Below are 27,567 nucleotides of genomic sequence, written 5' to 3'. Positions count from 1 at the left end.
CCGATTATTTCTAATTCTCGTTTTTCAGATGGGCTCACCGTCCTATTTGACTGTTAAAAAGTGTGGAAAGTTCTTGAAATTCAATCTTTTTAGTTGGCTTTTTTTTTTAAATAAAGATCGTAGGCTTAGAATGTTGTAATTTAGGTAAAGTTCCTTTAATCTGATAAAAAATGAACTTAAATTGACAATTCATCCGTTCGCTTAGAAAAATGTAAAGATTAGCAGTTTTCATTGCTACAATTGTTCTTCCATAGCTGATCTGACGTAGCTTACCAATCTTTACATATAAGCCACGGAAAGATCTAAAGAAACTCATCTAGTTCCTCCTGATATTTCCAAGACAATTCACCTGGTCTGATATGCTGGCTTCTTGGTGAAGCCACAATCTTATAGTATTGCTTTAGTTCTTTGCGATGGGTTAGCCAGTTTATTTTCTTATTGATCTTTCAGTGCCTGTGGTGATGGACGTTGTCCTCTCTGATTTCATTATGATTATGGTAGATATGTGGTATCTCAGAGCATTGTGTTTTCCTTTGCTGCATTTCAACTATACATTAACATTTTTTTCTCATTGACCACCAATCCTATTCATAATTTTTGCTGATTACAATAAAGTGTATTTATCTTCTTCATTTGACAATCCGTGAAGTTCTCACATTATTCAAATTTCTGCATATTGTCAGCAATCTATGTATCATTAGAAAGTGGAGTGGGGATAATCTAGTGAAGTCCAGACCTACCAAAACATAGTCATAATAATAATAAAGTTATAATATTCAGATCTTCAGTCAAGATCATATTGCCCTTCTTGAACTGACTTATACATATGGCCTTTTGTTGCGTTAGCACATCATATCCTCTAAAATAAGAAGAAGAAGAAAAGCTGACAGAGTACGTGAAGCATTTTTCGGACTGGAATTGTTTTGAAGCCCTTTCAATATGGTTCGGTCCACTGTATTGTCTAAGGATCGGCATGTAGAAACTCCTCAGTTGGAGATGATTTCTTCTGGTTTGAATGCATTTTACCAGGTATAATTTGATGCTTAGTTCGCTTTACTTAAAATAAATAAATTTATTTGCTTTAAAAAATTCCTGTTGTATTTTTCCAGGTTTAGAAGAAAATTGGAAACTTCCAAAAATGAATAACATTTGTGAAATGAGTATTGCAAGGTATTCACCAAAAAAAAAAAAAACGACTTCGCAAGTTTGAGTTCGTAATAATATCCATATTACAATATTGAGAAATCCTATGATCAATCATCAAGGGATTCTGTTAGTAATCGGCATTTTATGTCATGCTTTTGACATACTTAAATATGTATACTGCATTTTTCACTGGCAAACGTAAAATATTGCTTTAAAATGCTTTGACGTTCTTTCTTTCTTTTCCTTTTTCTTTTTTTTTTTTTTTTTGTGAATTGGAACTGTTTTCAAGATATCCCCCCCCCCCATTCGTAAGAAAACGTTTCAGATTACTTTCCTCTAAACTTATCCAGCTATAAATTTACGTTTCCGTAGGAAAGTACTTATCGAAAGTACTCCGGAGTCCGCACGTGTGGAGCGCCATATCATATTTCACTGACAGATTAATCTCGAGATTACGCTACGAAGAAGTCGTCCACGTTTGAAAAGTGAAACTTGACCGTTTTCTATGTTTGAGCAATAGAATTTCAATATTCTTTGTGTTGCTGAGATTTTATCGAGCAAAACAAAGTAAATAAAGTCTCAAAAAATATTGTATTAGGTTCGTGATTCAGTTAGTTCATTTAAGGTAATGGACACAAGATGGAAACACTGAGCTATCGGGTTGTACTTTTGTAGTTGCAATGCAGCATCTACGATGCACCAAATACAGGTGCATCGTAGACGCTGCACAGATGCAGCTGATTTGCAAATGTATTCTCGATATTCCTAGGGACATGCGTATAACGGCAAACGGAGGCCCACTTCCGTTTATTACATGTTAGAATGCAATCCAGAGAGGACCTCGGTGACTTTGAAAGGAGCCTGATTGTTGGAACCAGGTTGCCAGCTGCATCTGTAACCAGAAAACAGCTGAAATTCCACATGTTAGTTGCTCTGAGGTTACGCCAGTATGGCAGTCGACAGTACAAGCATCGTCAGCGAAATGCAATAGTGGGCGAAAGCGCTTGTTGTAAGAGAGGGACATTCGAGCATTAGTCCGCTGTACCACGAAATATAGGCGGGCTATTGCTGAGCAGTTGTGTGAAAAATTCAGCACCGGTCGTGTGAAATCCTGAAAATCTCAACAAAACCTCTGAGCCGGAAACTACACAGAGTTGGATATGACGGTTGAGTTGCCTTACACAAGCCTTTGATCACTCCCCTCAAGACACGTCGTCGCGTGGGTCCAATGGAAGAAATATAGGCAGTGGACTACACAACAGTGGAGAAATGTGTTATGGTCCGATGAGTCCATCCATTCACACCTTTTACTGCAAATGGACGAATACATGTGTAGTATCAGCGAAGGAAGCTTACCAGGCAGAGTGCTTTTTTCAAACTGTGAAAGCTTTTAGTGGTTCTGTAATGTTCTGGGATGCATTCTTCTGGCATGGCATGGTTTAGATTCACTTGTTCTATTGTAAGGCAATGTAGATGTAGCCCTAGAATTAAAGTCTTGCAAGCAATAAATACGGATGGTAGCCTGTAAAACATCATTACCTTCCTTAATGTCAGTACAGTATACTGCCATGAAGGCTTCATATGCAATAGAAGTAAACTTGCAGAAAGAGATAAATTTAATTTGTGTATGTGTGTGTGTGTGTGTGTGTGTGTGTGTGTGTGTGTGAGAGAGAGAGAGAGAGAGAGAGAGAGAGAACGAGAGATTTGTGAACACACTTTAATAGAAATACAGGTAGTTCTCACTTTAAGAATTCCCGTTTTAGGAATTTTTTGGATCGGAATTTTTATTTTAAATTGTGCACGGCGAAGGCGATTAAGGGCATGTACGGAGAATTACGCAGTATGTAATGATCAGTTAGAACAAGCCTCAGTCACTAATCAGCCTTGACGACACAAGTGTGTTATTCGTAGTTTTATTCAATTATATCTAATTTTTTTATTTTGTTTTCTTTTTATCTATAACCTTTTCACTCTTTCAACAATGCTAAAAAGAAACAACAGTGCAAAACTAGAAAATGAGCAAAAGAAACAAAGAAAACCAATTGCGTTACAGAAAAAATACGATATTGTTTGCAGCCATCAAGCGGGCAGCAGTGTGATAGCTCTTTCTGAGAAATTTTCTCTTGCCGCTTAATAATAATTCCGAAGGCTTTGAAGACTCAACGAAGATTGTGAATTCTGCAAATGGAAGTTTCGGAAGGTGATGTTAATGAGCTGCTTCAATCTCACAGTATTGAACTCTCACCCAGTGATCTCCTTGCATTAGAGGAACAAGACAGAAATGAAGAACAAGAAGAAGACAAATAAGATAACGAATATGACTCCAACTCGGTTTTTTACTTTGAAAGACCTAGAAGAAGCATTTAAACTTCTCGAAAAAGCTCAAGCAATCTTTGAAACAAGATTCAGACTTTGAATGATTTAGTAAATTTTTCCGCGAAATGAATAATGCTTCTGCTTGCTATCGAGAATCGAATTATCTTAAACGAAAAGAAGCGAAAGTCAATGAAACAGATGACACTCGAGGCCTTCTTTGGAAAAAAAAAAAAAAAGATGTACCGAAACTTCCTAATATATCTTCTACTACCTCTGTAAAACTCGATGTTACGAAAATTAATAAAATCTCTAATACATCGATTTTACTGTAGGAACACACCTTAAAAACATTGTATATAATGTACCTATGTTTTGCATGTTTAAACTTTGTATAAAGATCAAAATAAGCCCAAAGGGAATTAACTCGCTCATTGTTTAAGAGCAGAAGTAGTATGTTTGAAACCAAGGGTAGTGTCTATAAGTCGGCAGTTCTTTTTGAAACGTATTTACGAGTCCTGTAGCAAGTGACCCACAAGGTCAGTATTGAAAAGGGACGGCCTCCATCAGTCGCAAAGTCCCGTAGGCCATGTAGCCGGATTAAGGACATAAAAGGGGAAGAATAGGATTTGTCAGCGAAAGTTCGAGAACCGCCAGTCACGTGCTGTTGTACGGGGTTCTCGTAACCTACGCGCAAGACATGTACAGGGACATTTGGTGTCCAATAAACTTAACCCGAAGTGCAGGGGTATTGAGAATATAAGGCTTCGAATTTTGTTGAGAAGGGCTTCCTGTTTCCATCTTGAGTGAGCTATCCACGAGAGGTCGTGAGGAAGAAGTGCCGTTAGTTCCGGAGGGGGGAGATGGAGTTCCGTCCACCAAGGGGAATTTCCAGTCCGAAGCCAAGGATAAAAAACGGTGGCGACGGTCTAAGAAGAATTCCTGCTACTGGTCCTGAAGCCTTTGCCGCTCTGTTCGAGTACGTGTATGCCCATCAGCATGCCCTCAGCGTCAGGAACTGATCACCGGTCAGTTCCTGACGCTGGAAGACGCCAGTCTTGTGTCCCGTTTGGGTGACGGAATTCCTTAACGTTGCCCTGCGATTCCCATCAAGGAAAAGAAGAAAACACGGAACGGAGAAGAAACTTCTGAAGCGCCGGAAAAAAAAGGAAAAGAAACAAGGAGGGAAGGCGTATGCAAGACAGTCAGAGACCCATGTGAGTCTGAATGTTAATTATTTTATGTTTTTGATTTGAGAGAATTCCCCTAAAGGAACTGCTGAACTATTTAATATAGAAAAATAGTGGTTTAAGGTACATGAAATGCTCGTAGATTTGTGTAAAAATTATTATTGAGTTTAATGTGAGCATAGTTAATTTCCCTAAGAAAGACTGGGCTAATTAAGATTTTCTTTGATTAATGTTGTTAATTTAATTGCTTATTTTGACATCATAGAGCTGTTCTAATCAAAGGGAATGAAATATGCCAATGTGATTATCAGTCAATTAACTAAGTCTTTAATATGAGAATCTGAGAGTCATATAATGTGTGGGTGGTGCATGGTTGATGATTAATTACGATTGTTAATGCGCACCTAGAAATTTCTTGTTCTGTGTGAATGATATTTAGTATTTTTGATATAGAATGCATTATCTGAGATTTAATTAAAGAAAAAAAAATAAGCGAGTTCACTAATTATTCAAGATTAATGAATTTCTTGTATGATTGAAGATTTGACTTCATGTATTGTATAGTAACTATTAGATCAGTAATTAAACTTTGTTTATATTTTATTACATAATGGTTTGGTCTCATTGTCTTGTCTTTTTCAATGCACAGATTCAAAAATAAACTGTGATCTGTAAAGTGGGAACTCAAAGGTTAATAGAGTCTTTTCTGGGATAAATAGAGTTATAGGGCCAGGACTGCAAAGGAAATTGATAACTTTGGGATGATAAAGAGATTTTGTTGTGAAACATTTAATAACCTACTGGAAGTACTATATTTCTTGCACCATATCGAGGCATGTATGACGCAGTCATAAATCTAAATAAATATTTCCATTGCTCTCGGGTAGGAGTATAGAATACAGAAGGTAGGTATCTAGAGTATAAAAAGGGGAACGTATAAAATTAAGTGACGATATATTATACTGTCAATCCATGTATTGATTATTTTAGAAATTGTCTAATGCTACCAATTGACATTGTTCGAGTTATCTGAAAACAATTCGTTCACATAATCGAAAATCCCAACTGTTAGAATTTGGTTGTTTTACAGAGAGATAGCAGATAATTAACCCAAAACGTGACTTTGACTCTTAAAGTCTGGTATAGAAAAAATGTTTGTACTCTCCAGATAACAAATATACAAATTTTACCTTTCCCCACAGACGTTGAGTCATCTGCACAAAAGATTCATTTTTGAAGGAACGGTCAGGGTAGGGCACGATAAGTGTAAACAGCACTATAAGAAAATACCATAGAGTCGAGTGACTTTGGAATTAAGGTTATCGTTCATCCACTGCAGCTGCTGTTTTGTATTGTGGTGTTTTGTGTTTGGTAATGTAAATATAATGGGCAAGCCACAAAATTCTTTGAAAGTTTCTTTGTGAAAAGTTCTAATTGTTTAGAATTTTGTAACAGAGGTTAACATAAAATATATAATCAGAGCTAAAAATGAATTAAAAAATGAGTTAAAAAACAGAATTCTTAGTTAATAAAATATAACCATCAGCTGAAGTGGGAAATTGGTTCACTATCTCTGGACAAACTAAGAAATTGGATGATAGAATCAACATGCAAATATCAAATATTACTCGCCAAAGGAAGAGAAAAATCAAAAATATTAACGAGGTTAATAGGGAGGTCTATTCTTGATTTAAATGAAATTAAATGCCCAAAACGTGAAAACATAACGTGTACTTTTAAATGCTTTTGGAAACATAATGAAAGATTCTGTGCTTTTAATAATTCTGAATCAAGAACAGATCTCCCTATTAACGAGATTAATAGGGAGGTCTGTTCTTGATTTAAATGAAATTGGATGCCCAAAACGTGAAAACATAATGTGTACTTTTAAATGCTTTTGGAAACATAATGAAAGATTCTGTGCTTTTAATAATTCTCAGAAGTATATGTATTGGCTTAAAAAACAAATATGCAACTAATTTTACTACAGTAATAAATTTCCAACGATCACCAGATGAAAATTAACTTTCAGATGAGAGTCACATTGTTAAAAACCACATGATGACAATTCCACAAGCATGGGAAGAAGCAACAACAGTAAAAATTTAACAATAAGAAAATTAAGGAAGAAAAAAAAATAGATTGTATTTTTACTTTATTTCTGTATGTTAGATTCAGTAAATACAATTTGTAAATAATATTTCATTGAAATAAAATGTATAAATTTAAATGAACAAATTCGGTGTCGTTGATGTGCTATACAAATTTACTTACGAGCGTAATATTTTTTTTCCTTCTGAAATTTCATGACACAAACTAACCAGAGACTTTTTTTTGACTCGCTGAATTAAAAGTTTTATTTGTTCATGCAAGCCCTCAAATATTTCAAGAAACTGTGAAAGCAAAAGGAATAATCGGATATTAAATTAATAGCCAGAATTTTAGTGGAGAAGATTTCACCTGAAAAGTTACAATACTGTAAGAATTTGGATATTTTACAGAGTCATTTGTTAATAATATTACAGTCAAATTAAAGGTAACATAGAAATTAACAAAGTATATATTACAGAGTTAATATTCATTTGAAATTTCTAAAAGAAAAAAGCAATGGTGAGTTCAAAACCTTGCTTGTCGCATATCCGTTACTTAAAATTACTAATGCTAAAGAAAAAAATAAATAAAATAAATAAATTTCGGTTACCGAAATAGGTTAAGAGTACAAGGAATCACAGGTAAAATTAATAGTCAATATTGATTTTAAAAAATAAATGTAAGCATTAATTTACTACAGCAATAATTTCCCACGGGAACAAAGAATGAATAATTTCAGGATATGTGTCATCACAATCATGTGAATGATAATCACTTAGTCATATGTAAGTATTTGAGAAACATCCGAACTTGGGAAAATGATACCTTTTGAACAATACCGCAATTTACGGATGTGACTGATGTCATCTTCATGAAAGACCCCTTTGAAGAAAACCGCGATTTGTAGTAACTGCTTGCTGGGAGATATTGTTCATGACGATAACATAGCATGATCCTACAGGCTGAAATCTAAAGGAAGAAGTACTCACCTATTTCAGGTTACCGTATTTACAGAAATTTCGTTCTTTGTGGTTTTTGTGTTTGTGTTGTGGATATAAAATTCAACTATTTTGGAATATTTTTTTGGAATATTCGTATTTAGAAGAGCCATTCTGGAAAGCTGTAAGTAATTTTAAATTATCATTAGAATTTCTAGACTACATACAAAACGTTTTGTAATCCATTTAACTGCCCGTTTATTTTAATTTATTTATTTTTAAATGCCATAGAGACACCAACATATAATTAAATTATTCAGAAAAGCTTGAAATACTGTCGCTGTGTAAACTTAAAAGAACAAACAGTGCTGTTTATGTGTTATGTATGTTTAAGTAAGATCACTTGAAATCATTGTGAATTCACACAAGATTTGTTTATTTGTTTATTTATTGAACTTTAAGATCTTAATTTAGACTAATCAAAATATTCCAATGAATTATGAATAAAATATGAACTTGAATTAGAATATGAATATAGAAGAAAATACAGATGAGTTTAAGTGATAACAGTATATAATTAAATTATTCAGAAAAGCTCGAAACACTGCTGCCATCACGAATTTCTCTAAGAAATTCCCACCATTTAACAGGAAAGAAATACCCCAAAATATATTGGAAAATTAGTAAAGCCAACTATAGAAGAACAAAAAAGTGTATGTATGTTTAAGTAAGATCATTTTGAAATTGCAGTGAATTCACACATGATTTTATTTATTTATTTATTTATTTATTTATTTATTGAACTTTAAGATCTTAATTTTAGACAAATCAAACTATTCGGATGAACTTGAACTTAAAATATGAACTTGAATTAGAAGATGAATATAGAAGAAAATACGGATCAGCTATGGAAAAAAAAGTGTGTTTTTAAGGGACACCAGTATATAATTAAATTATTCAGAAAAGCTGGAAGCACTGCCGCCATCACGAATTTCTCTAACAATTCCCACCCTTTAAGAGGAAAGAAATACCCTAAAATGTATTGGAAAATTAGTATAGCCATCTATAGAAGAAAAAAAACTGTATGTTTGAGTGATTTCAGCATATAATTAAATTCAAACATTCACGTCGCGATTCCTTATCTTATCTTGATCTTGTCGGAAGTACACCAGCAATCACGACATGAATCTTTATCTCTAATATATCTTTCTTTCCATTCAAAACAATGTCACTTATTTACAACTAACAAATGACGTCACTTATCTACATCTCATAACAACCCACACCACGTCACAATTCCTTATCTTATCTTGATCTTGTCAGAACTGCACCACTAATCACAACACAAATCCTTATCTCTACCATCTCCCATAATTCCATACGCGAACCAAAACACAAGAACTCACGTCACTAACACATATGCCCACAGGGAAATTTCAAACATTCCAAACACATGACTTCACACACAATGACGTCATCAAATCAACAACCAATCGCGTCACGATTCCTTATCTTATCTTGATCTTGATCTTGTCAGAAGTGACACCTCTACTACTATCGTGAAAATATGTGAAAATGTTTGAAATTTCCCTGTTTTCAAGCCACCTGAGCATGAAGATGATTTCACTGTGTGACTTTTATTTTTATGTGGCTGTCACCCACAAAAGCTTTTCTAAACATATAGTACATGCTACTGTAAGTGGACTAAGATTAGTTTCTTTCTATTTTTACTACTTGTTATATATATAATATTTATATCTTTCATTTTATTTTATTTTATTATTTTTTGCAAAGGAAATCGTTCTCCAGAAACCAATCGTGAAACGTTTTCAAGCCACCTGAGCATAAAGATGATTTCACTGTGTGACTTTTATTTTTATGTGGCTGTCACCCACAAAAGTTTTTCTAAACCTATAGTGCATGCTACTGAAGGTGGACTAAGATTATTTTTCTATTTTTACTACTTTTTATATACGATATTTGTATGTTTTATTTTATTATTGTTTGCAAAGGAAATCGTTATCTACAAACCAATCGTGAAACGTTTTCAAGCCACCTGAGCATAAAGGTGATTTCACTGTGTGACGTGGTAATTCGGTTTCACCTTTAATCTCCATATAAGGTATAAATACTGGTGGTCTGTGTAGATGAACCGACCGCATTTTGCCAGATATGTACGGAATTCATAATGAAATATTGTTTTACAGCATGATTGAGTAAATAATTGAAGTATCGTATATCTTCTATATTTACCTTTATCTTTTGCCTTTTAGTACAATAGCGCGAACGATTTAATCTGGTGGTTCTTTTATAAGACATAAAAGAAACAAAGAAAACTTAGTCTCTTTTACCTTTACAAAGAATACTTATAAATGAACACCCCACCACACACATAAATTGAAAATTCTTTATAGTCTCGGATATATCCTTTTCCGCAGAAGGCAAGTTTGGCTGTTTCTTACAGAGTTGGCATGAGTTTTCATGCCGAAAAAACTGGTAAATCAACCAATCAGAAAAGACACACGCAATGAACAGATGCAGAACACATTTATCTATATCGATACATTATCTAGAGACTAATTAGCATTACATTTTATCCTTTAAGGAAACGATATCTATTGGATTCAGGGGTCTATTTCTTTTAGACATTGCAGCAAGGGTTTCATTGTCTAAAACGAACGACTGAAATTATGCGCCTTGTTAAAGAAAAACTAAAAGGCAATGTGTTATTAAATAATCTTCCTCTTCGATGACTGTAGACTGTTTGTAACAGAGAAGTATTAAGTAGCATCATTCCTTCTAAACTTCTTGGAAACCCCATTCGATATTTGTCACAAACATTTCCCGATTGCGCCGAGGCTCTGGGGAGTCGTACAGACGAAACAAAGAGCCCTGGCTGTTCAGAGTGAAGGTAAACATCTTACATTCAGTGCCGCAGGGAAACCATGACGTGTTCTGATATATTAATGAAACAGTAAGTCACGGAATTGGATTTGAGGAGTTCGTGTCGCCACATTTCGTGAGATCAGTGTTCACACTGAGTCGGATTATTTTCTTATTTCAGTAATCCGTGCCACTACGGCCTGGCCAAAGTATTTGGTGGTAAGTACCAGATTTTATTCTGTCATTGGAATTAACAGTTCGTCTGATGGCAGGTATGGCAGGATGGATATATATATATATATATATATATATATATATATATATATATATATATATATATATATATATATATATATATATATATATATATATATATATATATATATATATATATATATATAAGTTTTTTTACCTTGGGAATAATGTATATTAGGGTTGCCAAGAAAAGTAATTTTATAAACTTGGTTATTTTACTCCTAATCCCAAGTAAGTAAACAGCTAAGTTTGCGCATGAACGTAATTCAAGTCTAAAGGTGGTGCAACACCAGGGCAACTCATTGTAAAGGTGGTTAAAGCTCTGATCACTATTCTTAGTATTTTCCATAATGTAAAGCACATCTCACTAAGAGATGTATGCTGGAATACACATTATGGGTGGGGTCACTACCCAGACCGGTTTCAACCTTTTTTGAGGTCTCCTCAGTGAGTAGATAGACCCTAGTGGCGGTGATTAATATCCTTGGAGGGTAATGGATGGCAGTGCTGTAGCCAGTGAAGTTCTAAGGCTCGGCTATTGCTTTTACCCTTCTACCATGATCAGAGCTTTAATAGCTGAATAAAGGATCCCTACACTCTCCTCTACAGATAACGGGGAAGATGAAAAGCCTTCTTGCTTCGCCCCTTTAAGCCAGTCCTTATTTACATCCTTCGGCACAAAAGTGAGATTTTAGTAGTGATTAGAAGTTTTGCTATAATGTGATCGTTAATCACTTCATCGTTTTATTGTTGAGATCAGGGTGACAGTTTTTGTCGGTAAATGTTTGATTTCTTTTGGGTTTCCTTGAGCATTTCATTCCTAAGCCGAACTTTAGAGCAGACGCCATTTTCAGATATTTCTCTATAAGGTACTGGAAAGTTTCTGCTTACTAAAGCAAGAGATTTCGGTTGTTAAGAGTGGAGGTAAACATCTCACGAATGCCGCAGGGAAGCTATTGACCGTCTGATATATTATTGAAGATACACTCTCCAATATTTCCTTATTAACTTTGTATCTTCGCTTCGTTGTTGTTGATAGAGTCAAGTCTGTTTTGATTAAGTGCTCGTCTGCGATCGACATTAAGTTAGTTTGTTAAATATTCATGTGAGGAACGGCTTTAAAGAGAAACAACACGAGCAGATATAATTGCAGAGGGAAGTTTTCTGAAATAAGATATTTCTTTTGTTCCTTAACTGCTTAAAATAAAACAATTTCAATGCAGATGAGCCATTTAGTAATATGAGGAATGCTACATTTATTTATTTGCTTGCTTACGCTACTTACCTTTTTACAAACATTATTTTTCACAGTGGGATTTCAAACTCGCAGCTTGTTGGTTGGAGGGAGAAAGCACTTTCGACTCGGCCAACACGTAGGTATATAAGTATCATTTCACATTAATGACACGCTACTTCGGTAATTTCATTTTATTCGGCTTAATTTTAATAATTTTTATAATTAAATTTAAGCTGAAAATAAATGACAGGTCTAAATTTAACATTCAGTGAGTTGCATATTTCTGTTAATTCGGTGTAATCCAATTTTAAGCTCTACCAGAGTGTATGCTGTTTAATACCTTTGTGTATCTTCCACTACAAATGATCAGAAATAGGTGGAAATACACATGTGTATAAATCCTTCTTAATCAATTCTGTTATCGTGTTCGTACTGAACTGTTTCCACCAAACCGATTTGTAGCGAAACGACAGAATATAACTATAGCAAAATCACCAGATCATTCTGTAGATCCGTGGTCAGATAATATACTGAACACAATTATTTAAATGTGTTGGGAGACTGCAAATCACAAACGAATAGCCTCCCGACCAACTACTCCGATAGGGTTATCCTAATAGTGACATATAAAGTTGATTTTTAGGAACAGGACATGCTCAGGATGAACGTGTTGGCGTCACATGTGCAGTTGTATAATATAATAGGTTTATCTCTTTAAACTCCGTATTTCTTATAACCAATAACTTATTGGATACCAAATTTCAACCTCCTCTGCAGCGGTCATTTCTTTTTCAATCCCCAAGCCACTCTCACAGCAAAAATTCGCTGTCTGCTTTCTGAGCAAATTAGCAATTATTTCCATCAATGTTGAATGACAGCTTATGACCAAGCTGTCATTCTACATTGACGAGGAATTCAGAATTGCATATTGTAGAACTTTTCAATTATTATTATTTTTGTTTTACAGAATAAAAGTTTGTCATAATCTACATGATTAAACACAAGTGCTGGAGGAAGAGTAACAACACATGAGGTTGCTTTCTTTTCAGATAGTGTTGCAGTAAGAAACACTTCATTCAAGAGAGTGAGAATTAGACGAAATTTGTGACTAATTCATATTTTGCTTTTCAGTTCTCAACTCAAACGTCTATGGATTCAAATCCTGCGTAAGTATCGATGCTTGTGAATTGCTTTTAAGTGAGAGATACATTTCACTGCTGGCAGTAAGACCATTGCCTATCTTATGGGAGCTCTGAGAATTGATAAAAATAGAGATCAAAAATTCCTTAGTCACCACACGAAGAAATAATGCTTGCAAACTTTCACAAGTGAGAATCACATAAAAAAAATTAATATAAAGCAAAATCAATAAAATCTTCCATCATTTGAAACTAATGCTTGTTTCAAACTGATATTTGAACTTTAAAAATTAGTTTCATTCTAATAAAGATGGAGATGTCAAGTCAAGCCACTCATATTGAAAACATATTTTGAGATTTTTTTTATATTTCTTATAAAAAGACGAAATATTTAGTGAAGGGCAAGTCTTTAAAGTGGATTGGAAAAATATGACAGTAATATAATCCGTGCAGGCATTTCGTTCAGAAGTATATATTCGTACATAATAATCCAACGAAGGAAATGGATAACATGAAAGATCATCTCAATGAGTGATGGAATGATCGGAATATTTACGTGTGGTGCTCAACTGGGTAAAGCATTTAAGAATTTCTAGCTGCAAGGACAGCATATCTGGAACTTGAAACAGGTGGAAGTTATAGACATCAAAATCGGAAGTTATCCCCAAGAAATTCACGACTTAAGAAAATCAAAATGTACAGATCGCTTTTTATAGTAGGGAAAGTTTAAGTTTATAAAAATAAGAAGAAATTATCCTGCATCAGACATCAAAGAAACACATACCATTTGAGGCCTCCCTCAAGAAACACGATCCTAAATTGTGTAATTGGAAAAAATGGGATCCCCGAGGAAACTGATAACTGGGTTTGGTTCGGAAAGCCAAGCGTAGTTTTGTCACTCGAAGATGGTAAAGAGATCATTTCGGTAGAAACAAATACAATCGATTTAAATGAGTCTAGTATTTCAGTCAGAAGAGTTGAAATTGAAATGTTTTCCTTCATATATTTTTTTTCTTCAAATTTTCCTAAATGATTAAATTAATGTTAGAACTGAATTTGATTTGATTTATATGGCAGTTGAAATAACATAAAAGAGAGATGAAATACCATATAACTTGTATTGTAACTGGTAAAGTATGCTGGCTATGAAGTCGATATATTATGTCTGTTATCTGTGTATATGTGTGTTATATTTTCCTTAGAAGTGAACAACAATCTTAAAACAGTATCAATGGTACTCATAGTTTATACGGTGTGCAATTAATTTTATTATTCATTTTATGATTGTCTAAACGTTGCTTTTAATTCTATCGTCTGTTGACTGATTTTTCGTGTATTTATGATATTACAGCTAAGGTCATTGCTTCCGTGTTGTTACAATATTCATCTGAATACTTTATTTAAATAGAATTCTGTGATAATCTCCTTATATCATTGACCCTGAGTCACGGTGTTCAGGTAGGCCAATTTTATATATATATATATATATATATATATATATATATATATATATATATATATATATATATATATGTATATATATATATATATATATATATATATAAGATGAAAAGAGCATCGTTTTTATTTAAATATGTGCAACTTTCCATGTAATGATGTCTATCGATACTGGCACAGTCATATTGAATTTCTCAATATCACCTGGATTCCATGCCTTTTGTGGAGACTTTCATTTCGCTATCAAGCAAGATTAATTAGATTTAATTTTTTAAATTCGAAGCAATTTGCCTTCTTGAAGTAGAAAATATATCAAAAAAAGTTAATAAGTTGGAGAAAAAAAAATTGTCTCCAAGAAGTATTGAAATGTTAATTATATTAACTTTCCAAGCTTAAATTTGAAAGAAAAGAAATTTGATATTAAATGTGAACAGCTTTTTTGTGTTTCATCAAAGCGATGAAAAAATAATTTTATATATATAACAAAGAAAAATAATTTCTTATAAATAATTTCTGAAATATTTTTCCGCGTATTCTTACATATTAAATAATATTAAATAGGTTAGCAAAACGCAGGCCTTCATGCGAGTAGAATAATTTATTTCTAAACAGCCACACGCTTCCGTTTACTGTGACTTCAGACTTGCTCTGATTTACGAGTATATCGCGAAGAATTTATGTCTAAGAGTATTGCACTCATACACTTGGAAGACGAAGAGAAAATATGATCTTGCAAGTGTACATGACAACGTTGGTAACAAGAATGCTGTAGTGCATATAACATGCTTCTTGCTTTTCGATACCATCAGGATACAAGATTAATGGATTCTTTACCAGAAAATGCTTTTTTATATATTTTCAGATAAATCTACATGGCAGCAAAATAGAAAAGGATAAAAGGAAAGGCCTTTACAGAATATCGCATTTTCGTTTGTCGTGAGTTATAAAGAAATGTCATTTAAAGCGAGCAATTTTCTTCGCGTTTTTGTTCCCTCTCCCTTTCTTTATTTTTTTACGTTCAATAAAGTAAAACTAAAATAGTCATAAAACACAGTGTGTGGGTGGGTAGGCTTGAAAACTATTTAATTCAAAAGAGACAATACAACTGGTTTAATATAAATCAATGCTCTACGAGTGCATCTTTCTCAACTGCCCCGTATTGCAGGAGTTCTACAAATCCGTTGTCTACTGTTGTTCTTATCTTAAGACTTTCTGTACCACTGGACTATCTCTTTAATACAGTTACAAGTCCTTCCAGAAATATCTAGTTAAAAAAGCAGAATCGATTTAGCAAATTTCAGTAGATTCTCTAATTTGGTTTTATTTAGTAGGATAAAGATTTTTTTCTTCAGAAGCATTTGGCAACAACGAAAGTTAGATTCGGTTTATCTCCTTATGTCCAGGTCATTTTTGGTTTCTTTTAGCTCACTTTCCACCACTGAAGCATAATTCGGATATAATCCTGGCCCATTTTAATCGCAATAGGACCTGATCATTAGCAGGTCATATTGCGAATCTTTTAATGATTGGTATAATGTTTTTCGCATTAATGTGTTAAATATTAAATTGTCAAGTCCAAAAGTGTTAATTCTTGGAAATCATCACAGTTTTGATTATGCACGTTATCCAGCACACTGCGTACGTTTATGCTTTTGAAGTGTGTTGTTTTTGAGAGGCTACTTTATGAATAAAGTAGCTCCTCCCAATAAATTAATATAGCGCGATGCCATATGAATGATTGAGTGATGTGGTAACAGGTTAATATAATGGCATCGTTCAGTCACTTATCAATTCAGAAATTTCATACCACAATGAGCTTATGAAATCAATCAATTAATTAATTAAACTTTACTTAATTTTGAATTTTGGTTCTAAAATGATTAACCAAAACAAAGTTTTATTGTCCTTTTATTAAAGATCAGAAATACCAAATATCATCAAAATCCGACCAGCAAAGGTTGCCTCCTTTTTATTGTACCTAATGAAAGAGGATGGAGATTGTCATAAGGAAACAAACCGAAACTAACTTTCATTGTTGATAAATTATTTAAAAAAATTCTTTCTTTTACTAAATAAAACTAAATTAGGGAATCTAGTTCAATCTACTAAAATTTACAGAAACGATTCTATGTTTTAACTAGATATTGGAACGACTTTATTATTATTATTATTATTATTATTATTATTATTATTATTATTATTATTATTATTATTATTATTATTATTATTATTATTCGTGACACCTCCAAGGAGTCCTAAGACTCATCGCGGGAGGACATCTACTATACAACTGTTTCCACCAATACACCGAACCTCTACCAATCATATACATCAACGCCATCTACGGCCCACCACCACTTGTAATTGTAATTTGTAATTTGTATTCCGATTTGAAATAATTGGATATGGAAATCGGAGGAAAAGTATGGCTTTTCTCAATTAAAGTAATCTAAGCCCTACAATATCACGAAAATCACAAGGAATAAGTAACACGATTTATTTCAGGCCACATTTTTGAGCCTGAATATTACAAGCTATCATCACTGACGACGACTGCTAATTACAAGGAACGCGAGCTATGGACTGATTTTTAAAAAAAGTAAGAGCTGCGTGATGTTATGCATAAAACAGTTTCAGTGGTATAACAGAGGAAATATTAATTATTCATAAGTTATGCCAAGTTCCTTGTGAGCATCGTTCTTACTTTGGATAAACTGGATTCTGTAGAAAATAGAATTCAAGAACGCCACTCTTATATTAGCAAGAGTAAATATGATAAATCTGGCTTTGCCCAGCATGGAATAGATACAGAACCACGGTATCCTTTGGTCTGAAACACGCTTACCTCAAAACTCATCGTATAAATCTGAACGCTTCTTTAAAAAATAGCGCTGGAGCTCTACTTCACCGTTAGAACTTAATTCGGAAAGACTGTCTCTCTATACGAGTATATAAGATATGGGAAAGTCTTATTTTATTCGCACATCAATAAGTTTTTTAAAAGTTTATAAGTAATTAATACATTCATCTCCGTTAATCCCTGTCTACACATACGATACTCGTTCCGAACCTTGGGTGTGCGGAATTGATATATATTTATATATTATTATTACTATTATTATTATATTAAGCGATGAAGGGGCCGCATTGTTCCGGATGTAACAAAAAACAACACTTCCACTGTTCAAGGATCTCAGAAAGCACGTGGAAAGCAAAAGTGAAACGGACCGAATAGCGATGTCAACAGTGGCGTGAGAAAATGAAGAACAAAGTCCAGACACCAAAGAAAAGTAACGACGCCCATCAAGGTAAGGCGCTTCCGGATCCTAAAATTACAGATAACTTTGATTCATTTAAACTCATGGTGAAAGACTTATTAAATGCACACATGAAACAAATTAACAAAAAATTCGAGGAGTATGAACATTACATACAGTTCAATAACGAGACCTCTGAAAAAATGTTAGGAACCGTGCAAGAAATAAAGACGAAATTAACGGTAGCGATAGCAACGCAAGAAACACCCCAACGCGAAAATCAAGAATTGCGGAAAGAAGTAAACACGCTCAAGTGTCAAATGGAACACATGCTACAAAAAGAAAGAAAAAAAGAACTTCAAATTGAGGGAATAACGAAAGAAAATAAAGAAGACTTAAGCAACATAATGCAACTGATCGGCAGCAAAATTGGAATTCAAATCGCAACCACAGATATCACCAATATCAATTGAGGCCCAAAAATAAAATAAAGGAAGACCGCCACGCATCATCGCTCGTTTTACCAACAGAAATCTGAGAGACTCCATTCTTACAGCGAGCAAGAAAACAAGGCCGACAACAAAGATCCTAACTGATAAGAAACTCTCAACACCAATCTATATAGCGGACCACTGAACACCATACTTCAAAAATCTTCTATACCAAGCAAGGAAGACAAAAACAGAGAAAAACCTCAAGTTCCTGTGGAGAAAGAATTCCCAGATATTTTTGAGAAAGAATGAAAACACTCGAGTATACATAATTACAAGTGAATCCGACTTACACAGCCTACCAATATAAAACACTAACTTTTAACATCCTTAAGAATAAGATTAGAACTCATTTAAAAACTATATAATGGCGATCTCAAATATAGGCGAACATATCTAGTCAGACAACATAAACTTCAAAGCCTTTGACTCTTTGAAGAAATGGTCAGACAATATTTCCACCAACACCAACTTCACAATCATACACACAAACATGAGAAGTATAAAAAAACACTGGCTTACATTGATAACACAGCTCCATAAATAATTATAAAACCTACAACTTATGTAGACCAAATAAAAGAGGAGGTGGCATTGTGGCATTTATCAAAGAAAAATACAATGTGACAGAAAAACAAACTCACTTCGAACATGCGGAAACACTAATTTTGGAACTCACAAATAGAAACAATAGTATCAAATACACAATAAACACAATATACAGACCCCCAGATAATAATCCACTCAGTTTTCTTCACGAGTTAGAAACATGGCTAAGCGGCATAGAACCGCGTACAATACACAGGCTCATCCTAATAGGAGACATTACCATAAATACTCTTGACCACACTTCTTCAACCACTAACACATATCTTGATATACTAAGTCAGTACAACATAAACCCTACCATTAACTCCTCAACAAAAGAAGAAATATTCAATAACTCACTAACACAATCATGCATTGATCATATCAACATACGGGCTCCCATCCATACATATACATCATCAGTAATTAACGTAAAAATTGCCAATCACTACTTTGTCTCAACTTCGTTTTCTTACGTTTCCTACCCCCCTTCCCACCACCACAAAAGTCGACAAAACTCGATCATACAAAACTCGAATATAACGACAGGATTAAGCAAACATGGACTACACTCCACGAATTAGTTACCCGAAAAAATAAAACTTCAGCACAAGATTTTATTGCAAAAAGCTTCAGTCAGGACACAAACCAAGAGGAACTAGCAGAATCATTCAACCATGCTTTCACAAACAACACCACACAACTCAAAAAAAGATAAACTACCAACGATCAACAAAAAACTACCGACACAAAGTCAACAACAAACGATGTATTTTCCACCCATAACAAAACAGGAACTGAATGAAGCAATCCTACAACTAAAACCAAAGACCACTCCAGGAATAGACAAAATAAGACTCACAGACCTTATAACACACTTTGAACAAATAAATCCAATAGTTTTGAAACTCGTGAAAATAATATTCGACACAGGCATTAATTCCACAACAACTAAAAACTGCAGTAATTACGCCAATATACAAACACGGCAAAGGAACTACACTGAACTCAGAAACTACTCAGAACTACAGACCAATAGCTACACTACCAGTCATCTCAAAAATTATAGAAAAAATAACACACATCAGACTACAGAACTATTTACAGAAGTACAACATCATCTCATAAAACCAATATGGCTTTCAGAAAATAAAAAGCACCATTACTTTATTAGAAGACATCGCCGACACAATAAACAAAGCTCTCGACAAAAACAAGTACGCCGTCCTTATACTGATGGACCTAACCAAAGCATTTTACACACTTGAACATGACATACTACTCACCAAACTATACTCAATAGGTATAAGAGGAACACTGCATACTGAACATTACCTCTCAAACAGAACACAAGTAACAAAAATAGGTACATGTCACAGTCGGAGTATACATGTAAAACATGGTGTACCTTAAGGTGCCATATTATCACCCACTCTATTCAACATATACATTAACGATGTTCATAACATATCCATAAGAAGTCAAATATTTCAATACGCAGATGACACTGCACTACTAGCAATCCACACAGACATTAACACAGCTCTCTGCAAAGCACAACAAGACCTAAACGAAATCACAACATACTTCCACCAAAACGCAATTCTAATCAACGGCACCAAAACACAGAAGTTGATAATACACAACCCAAGAATCATACGCCCTGCATCACTATCGATACATTGTTACACATACCGCTGCATTAACAACAAAAATACCTGCCAATGTTCCGTAATCAAACCTGTAACACACGCAAAATACCTCGGTCTCTATATAGATTCCCACCTTAAATGGACAAAACATATAGAATACCTACACACCAAACTCCGGATCATCGCAGGGAAACTCTTCCAAGTTAAAGACATTATTCCACCCAACATAAAAGAACTCCTATATCACAGTATCTGCGAATCCCTATTCAGATACGGAATAACAGTCTATGCAAATACATCAAACAGCCACCTAACAAAATTAGATACACTACACAGGAAAATCGTGTCAACAGTGATCTGGACACCTTACACGCAACAACCAATATCCGACAAGCACATGGCGATACACAGAATTCTGAGCATTAAAAACCTGAAACACTACATGGCATTAACAAGGAATTACTTCAACATTACCTATCGAAACAACAGAGACACATATCGTATAACACGACCTACAACAACCCTCTACATCCCCACACCCTTCATCAACTCATACGGTTCTTTTGTGAGATCACATCAGATACCCACGCAACTCAACAACCTACCAAGAAAGTTAAAACACGTAGATAACTACAGAACATTAGAAAAAAAACTCTGGAAAAAACCCAACAAAGTTAAGAAACCATTAACACTAATATACACATCACAAATCACTAGCATCCAATGCCTACATCCCATACATAAACAGTAGCAATAACACAAATAGTGAAGACTAAATCCCACTCTCTTCATAAAAGCTAACCCAAGCTTCGAAGTAGATGGGATTAACTTGCCTCACTCATTTACAAGTAATCCTTATAAGCAAATGCAGAAATTTGTATGTATAATCACTCTTTCTCAAACTTTAAAAATAATAATAAAAAATAAATAAAAAATTAAAAAATTATACAAAAAATTCTGTTTAATCTTCATTGTTTAATATTAGAAGAACATGTGTTGTAAATACATAATATAAAGGCAAAAAAGTATTATTAGAATTTTTAATTGAAATCCAATGTAGGAATTGCAGCACATAGTGCTGAACTCTGTAAAATTATAAGGTGCAATGTCACACAAGATGTTTATTGTGTATATAAATATTTTAGCAATGAATAAAAAAATAAATAAATAAATGAAAAATTATACGTCCTTGATTTTATATCTGCCAGATGCTACCAGTCATGAGAATTGTATCATTGCAAAACGATCTTTAGACGATAGTAAATAATGACGTACGACATTATCATTTCGCGTCGCCTAAATATTATATAAAATATGACTGCACTAAAAATACTTCTAGTACTGTGATGTTTTTTTTTTAATAATTTGACTAAATTTTATATGTGATCAACTTTTCCATTCAGAATGGGTAAGTCAGCAATATAATAAGTATCCTTTTTCCAAAATAAAATAGAGATAGCGTAAAAAAAAAAAATTATTTGACACCTCCAGGGAATCTAAAGACTTATCGAGGGAGGGCACCTGCTCTACAACTATCTCCACAACTCAATCCACCAACTGACCTCAACTACACCAACACCATCTACCGCCGACCACCACTAGTATTTCCCAAGACAATCACAAACATCCACGCTCACATCTCTCTCTCTCTCTCTCTCTCTCTCTCTCTTACAAAGTTGGAGATTGTCTACTGGAGCTTGATACTGACAATTATGCGCAAAAGTGTTGTGCTACAAGCATTCTAATAGACAACGAAGCACAATCTTTAAATAACTTTTTTTATCTCATAACTGAAATATAATTCCAATTTTACTTGAATTTCAAATTAAAAAAACTAGTTTTTGAAATGGTCCGCATAAATATAACATTTTGACCATAGCATCTTTCAAAATTTAAGCACGTGATGCTCACTATTTATGAATTCAGTGAGTAGCATGTCGAAGAACTTAACATTATATTTGATTGTGTTAAAACCAGTTAAACTTTGAAATTACTCCCTCATTATTTATATTTTTAAAGGATGTTTTACAGATCAATAAAATTATAATTTCGATTTCACGAAAACGCTATGTACCTATATAATATAATGCATTAGAATAATTAGAAAATAACGTTTCTAAATTGTGCCCATTAAATATTTCCTTCTAGGTGCATCCCACTAACTTCCCAATTACACACTTTAATTATTTCCATCTAGTTACGCGTGTAATCTTTGCACTCTCAAAGATAATCTAACGCCTGAGTTTTGTTGCATTGTTCTGTAACTTCTTTCATACCCTCAAGTTCTTCATTCGTGATGACCCTTCGTTCCTCACTTACCACTCAAATTTTCGTGTGATTGCTTCTTGATTGTTTTACGGCTTTGTTTTTAGTTCCATTATTTATATTTTTAAAGAATGTTTTTCAGATCAATAAAATTATAATTTCGATTTCACGAAAATGCAATGTATCTATATAATATAATGTATTAGCATAATTACTTTCTTAACTGAGCCTGAGGAACTTTTTTAATCTGACCAAATGTTCTAGCCTGTTATGTAATGAAAAGCTTTCTTTTTTTTCCTTATTTTTCTTTTTCTTTAATCACTTTAAAGTAAAGTTCGACTCGAATTTCCGTAAACTAAGATGAATGCAGTCATCTTAGTTTACGGAATTGATTTTTTTTCCTGCTTTCATTTCATTAATTTTATGTATTTCTTATCTAAATGTGAAATTCAAAACTTATCACTATATTTTAACTCTGATGTAGTATACTAATTTCTTCTTGTTTGAAACTATTTCATCCTCTTATTCTCTTCTCTTCTCTTCTCTTCTCTTCTCTTCAGTTCTCTTATAAGCCAATTGGTTTCTGATTCAGGCAAAGCAGAATTGTGTGGACCCTCAGAATGTTTACGATTTCCGATGTTTTAAATAATCACTGCTTGTTTCCAGATTGTCCAATTTCAGAATTTTTTTTTTCTGAATATTAAGGGTATGTACTTCAAGAATAACTTCTCAACAGTTCGATGTTTTTGTTGATAAGGATGTCTAGGAATAGGTATTTTCCGTTCTTTTTTACTTCTAATGTATATTTTATTTTCAAAAAATATAGAAAATCTTTCTGGTCTCTCTGGGTGTGTTTAGAGACGAAGAAGATGTCATACACATATCTCCCCTATACATATGATTTTAAGGTTACCTGTCTGTATCTTACCTAACCGAACTGGGTCAAGCAGGCCTGCATTTACTGATCATTCACTAGAATATTTAATGATAGACAGAAATCTAAATAACACACACACACACACACACACACACACACACACACACACACACACACACACACACACACACACACACACACACACACACACACACACACACACACACACACACACACACACACACACACACAGCTAATGCAACCAGTTTCATTAAATGGTCCATCACATCCAAAATACTGTGGAGATACTGATTACTAAAGGTGAACCGTGATGTCCAGTAGTCTCCGAAATAACTTAAATAATTAAAGTCAACTGCTAATAACCAACATACGTTGGAAAATTATGATTACTAAATCGACGATCTTCAGCATAAATAGTATGATAATTTTCAAACCTTTATTTCATCATCGTGAATTCTTTATTTCACCAACTTCACAATTTATTCCAGTGGAAAGAGTGAAGCAAATAAAGTTGAAGCGAAAATTAATGATCTTCATTAATTTTCGCCATCTTGTCTTGTTAGAATTCATTTCTACATGAGAAAGTTTTTTCTTTTTATCCTTTGACGTTAAGCTACATGTGACAGGTAGCAGGGAAGAAATCCTTTAGTGTCAAACAAGCTTAATCACAAGCTTTCTTCCGAAAATATATCGTACAAGGCTAACAAATCTTATTATTCCGGAGTCCTCTAAAGCACATGTGGTGCTTCATCTATTCTTTAAAAAATCGTTATAGCGATGGCTGTTCAGTCATTTTCTTATTTCCTTTTCTTCACAATATGATCTAAGAATGGAAGTAAAAATCATCTTTTATAGGCCGAGACTATCTCGAGATTTCTTAATGGAACACAACACCGGCTCGTTTCAAAGCGACCCATAATTGAAATGCAGTATCCGAAAGTATATCTTGTGATCATAGATTTATTCTGCATGACGCCCAACAGAGCTAATAGCAAAATATTGGCGAGTTGATTTCAGTAATCAACTCGTCATCTGTTAATGCATTTTATTTCAAATTTTCAAAAATATGTACTTTTCTATCAAAAACACGATGCTTAGTTCCTTGTCGAATTTATCTGTCGAAGTTGTTTTTAATACGTTTTTGTTGATGATTTCGAGTTTGTTGTGAAGATTTCATCGAGTCATGAGACGGCTTGTCCTTTTTTTTCCTCTCTGTCATTAGACATATATTTTTCATATAGATATAATAAATCAGTTCGGATTGTTTTATTATATATATCTGAACTTATTATACTGTATATATTCAAACTGTTTTGATGGATATTCATTTGTAAGAAAAAAATAAGCTTATTCAAAATTGGTAATTTCGGACTACTTTCGTCATAACAGTATATTGATGATAAAGTGTTTAGTACTATAATAAGTAAAAATAACGTGGAGCTTAATTTTTATATAGAAGTTATTAGAAAAAAAATGACAGAAAAAAATGTGTACTATCAAGTTCCTAAATTTAGAAACAAAACACCAATCGGTTTCAAAAATGCAGTAGAAAATTTATACGTATACCGCCAAAAGATTTTTTTATGGATCGACCTGGCTGTTTCCGATACTACTGCTACATATGTATCTCTAGGGAGTTATATAACCGTATATTAGATAATATAGTACTTCCCATATTAATGGAGTTCTAATGTAGAAAAACATTTCCAGGAACGTAACCTCAATTCGTGACACTTTGACAATGGGAAATTAGTTCGAATAACGATGGCCCGATTAACGATGTTTTTTTCAGGAACCAGTTAATTTGTAAAAGTGGGGGAAGGTCTATTGTATATCCTAATGTATTTTCCTCCAGAATAAGACACATGCATCTAATACTTATTTTCTATGTGCGGCAAGACTAGGACCATACGTATAGCGTTTAGGTCCTCATCCAACGTGTGTAGGCGTACTTATAATGTATATTTTTGAATTCTTCCTTTTTGGGATACATTTTATGTCTTCGTGGATTTGTAGCATCTTAAGGTTAGTTAAATACCTCTTTGCACAGGGTAAATCAACCTTAATAGAGCCCTACTGCAATTCACAGTGCAGTTGTGTGTATGAGTATTGTTTTTCACAATGAAACTTCATCGAATAAATTCTATGCTTATTTGACAATCTTTTTTGTCTCAAAACAGTCTACTATTTGACATTTCAATACTTTCGAATGCAGTCTTCTTCTTCTTCTTCTGCAGCTTTTGCTACTTAAGTAGGGTCGCTGTTTGTGGTGATTCTCCTCTACAACTTCATGTCTTGGGCTGTAGCCACATCCAAGTTCTTCATCCTCAAGTCCTCCTCCACCATCTCCCTCCATCTCTTCTTTTGCCATCCGAGCTTCTTCTTCCCCTGCACATCCATCTGCATGACCTTTGTTGCCACATACTCTTCCTCCCTCATCACATGACCAAACTATCTCAACCTTGTCTCTTGTATCTTTGCTCCCAAGTTCGTAACTTTCACCGTTCCCTTTATATAATCATTTCTGAGATGATCATTTCTGATCACACCGCACATCCACCTAAGCATTCTCATCTCCGCTACCTCCATCCTGCTGATGTTATTTTTCCTCAGGGCCAAAGTCTCCAAAGCAAACGTCACTGGTGGTCTCACTACTGTCCTGTAGATTTTGCCTTTTAGTTTGATCGGCACCCTCTTATCACATAGCACTCCAGCCATCTCTTTCCAGCTCCTCCATCCTGCTTGTATCTTGCATCCCACTTCCTTCTCAGCCTCACCATCCTCTTTCATTGTTGATCCTAAGTAACTAAAGTCATTGACCTTCCTGATGACATTTCCTTCCAGCTCCAGATCTGTCTCCTGGCTGCCATCCACTTTGCAACACATATACTCGGTCTGCTCAGTCTCATACCTCTCTTCCAGTACATTCCTCCAACTGTCCAGTTTGGCTGCCACTTCTTCTCTTGATTCTGCACACAGCACGATTTCATCTGCATACAACATAGTCCAAGGCACGTCTTATCTCACTTCCTCCGTCACCACCTCCATCACAATATTAAACAGGAACGGACTTAATGGCTGATCCTTGATACAAGCCAACTGTCACTGGAAAACTTTCTGTCTCTCCCAGGCAGGTTTGAACTCTTGTCTTCACATTTCTGTACATCTCCTGCACCAACCTGATATATTTCTCTGGTACCTTCTTCTCCCTCAGACACCTCCAGACTTCTTGCCTTGGCACTCTATCACACACTTTCTACAGATCAATAAATACCAGATGAAGCTCCCGTTGCTTCTCACGAAACTTTTCCATTATCTGTCGTACCCCAAAGATAGCACTGTCGTCGATCGACCAGGCATGAAGCCAAATTGCAATTTTGCAATCTCCACCTCCTTCCTCATTCTTACATCAAGAACCCTCTCTAGGAGTTTCATTGTGTCGGACATCAACTTTATTCCTCTGTAAATCTTACAGTCTTGTGCATCCCCTTTACTCTTGCAGATCGGGACAGGAGTACTTTCCCTCCATTCCTCGGGAATATTTTCCTGTTGACAAACTTTTATTAACAGGTCCCAAGGCAGGTCAATTCCTTCTTCCCCCAGTGCCTTCCATGCCTCCACTGGGATCCTGTCAGGGCCCACTTATTTTCCATTCTTCATGCTCTTTATGACTTTCTTCACTTCCACTCTACTAATGTTCTGCACCATCCACTCATAAGGCTCCCCATCTTCTCTGTGAGTCCTTACATTTTCTTCATTCAAAAGC

This window comes from Typopeltis vanoorti, chromosome 9 (assembly GCF_054136105.1).
Source record: "Typopeltis vanoorti isolate ZY-2024b chromosome 9, IOZ_Tvanoo_1.0, whole genome shotgun sequence".
Classification (NCBI taxonomy): Eukaryota; Metazoa; Arthropoda; class Arachnida; order Uropygi; family Thelyphonidae; genus Typopeltis; species Typopeltis vanoorti.
Note: the sequence above shows the minus strand (reverse complement) of the source record.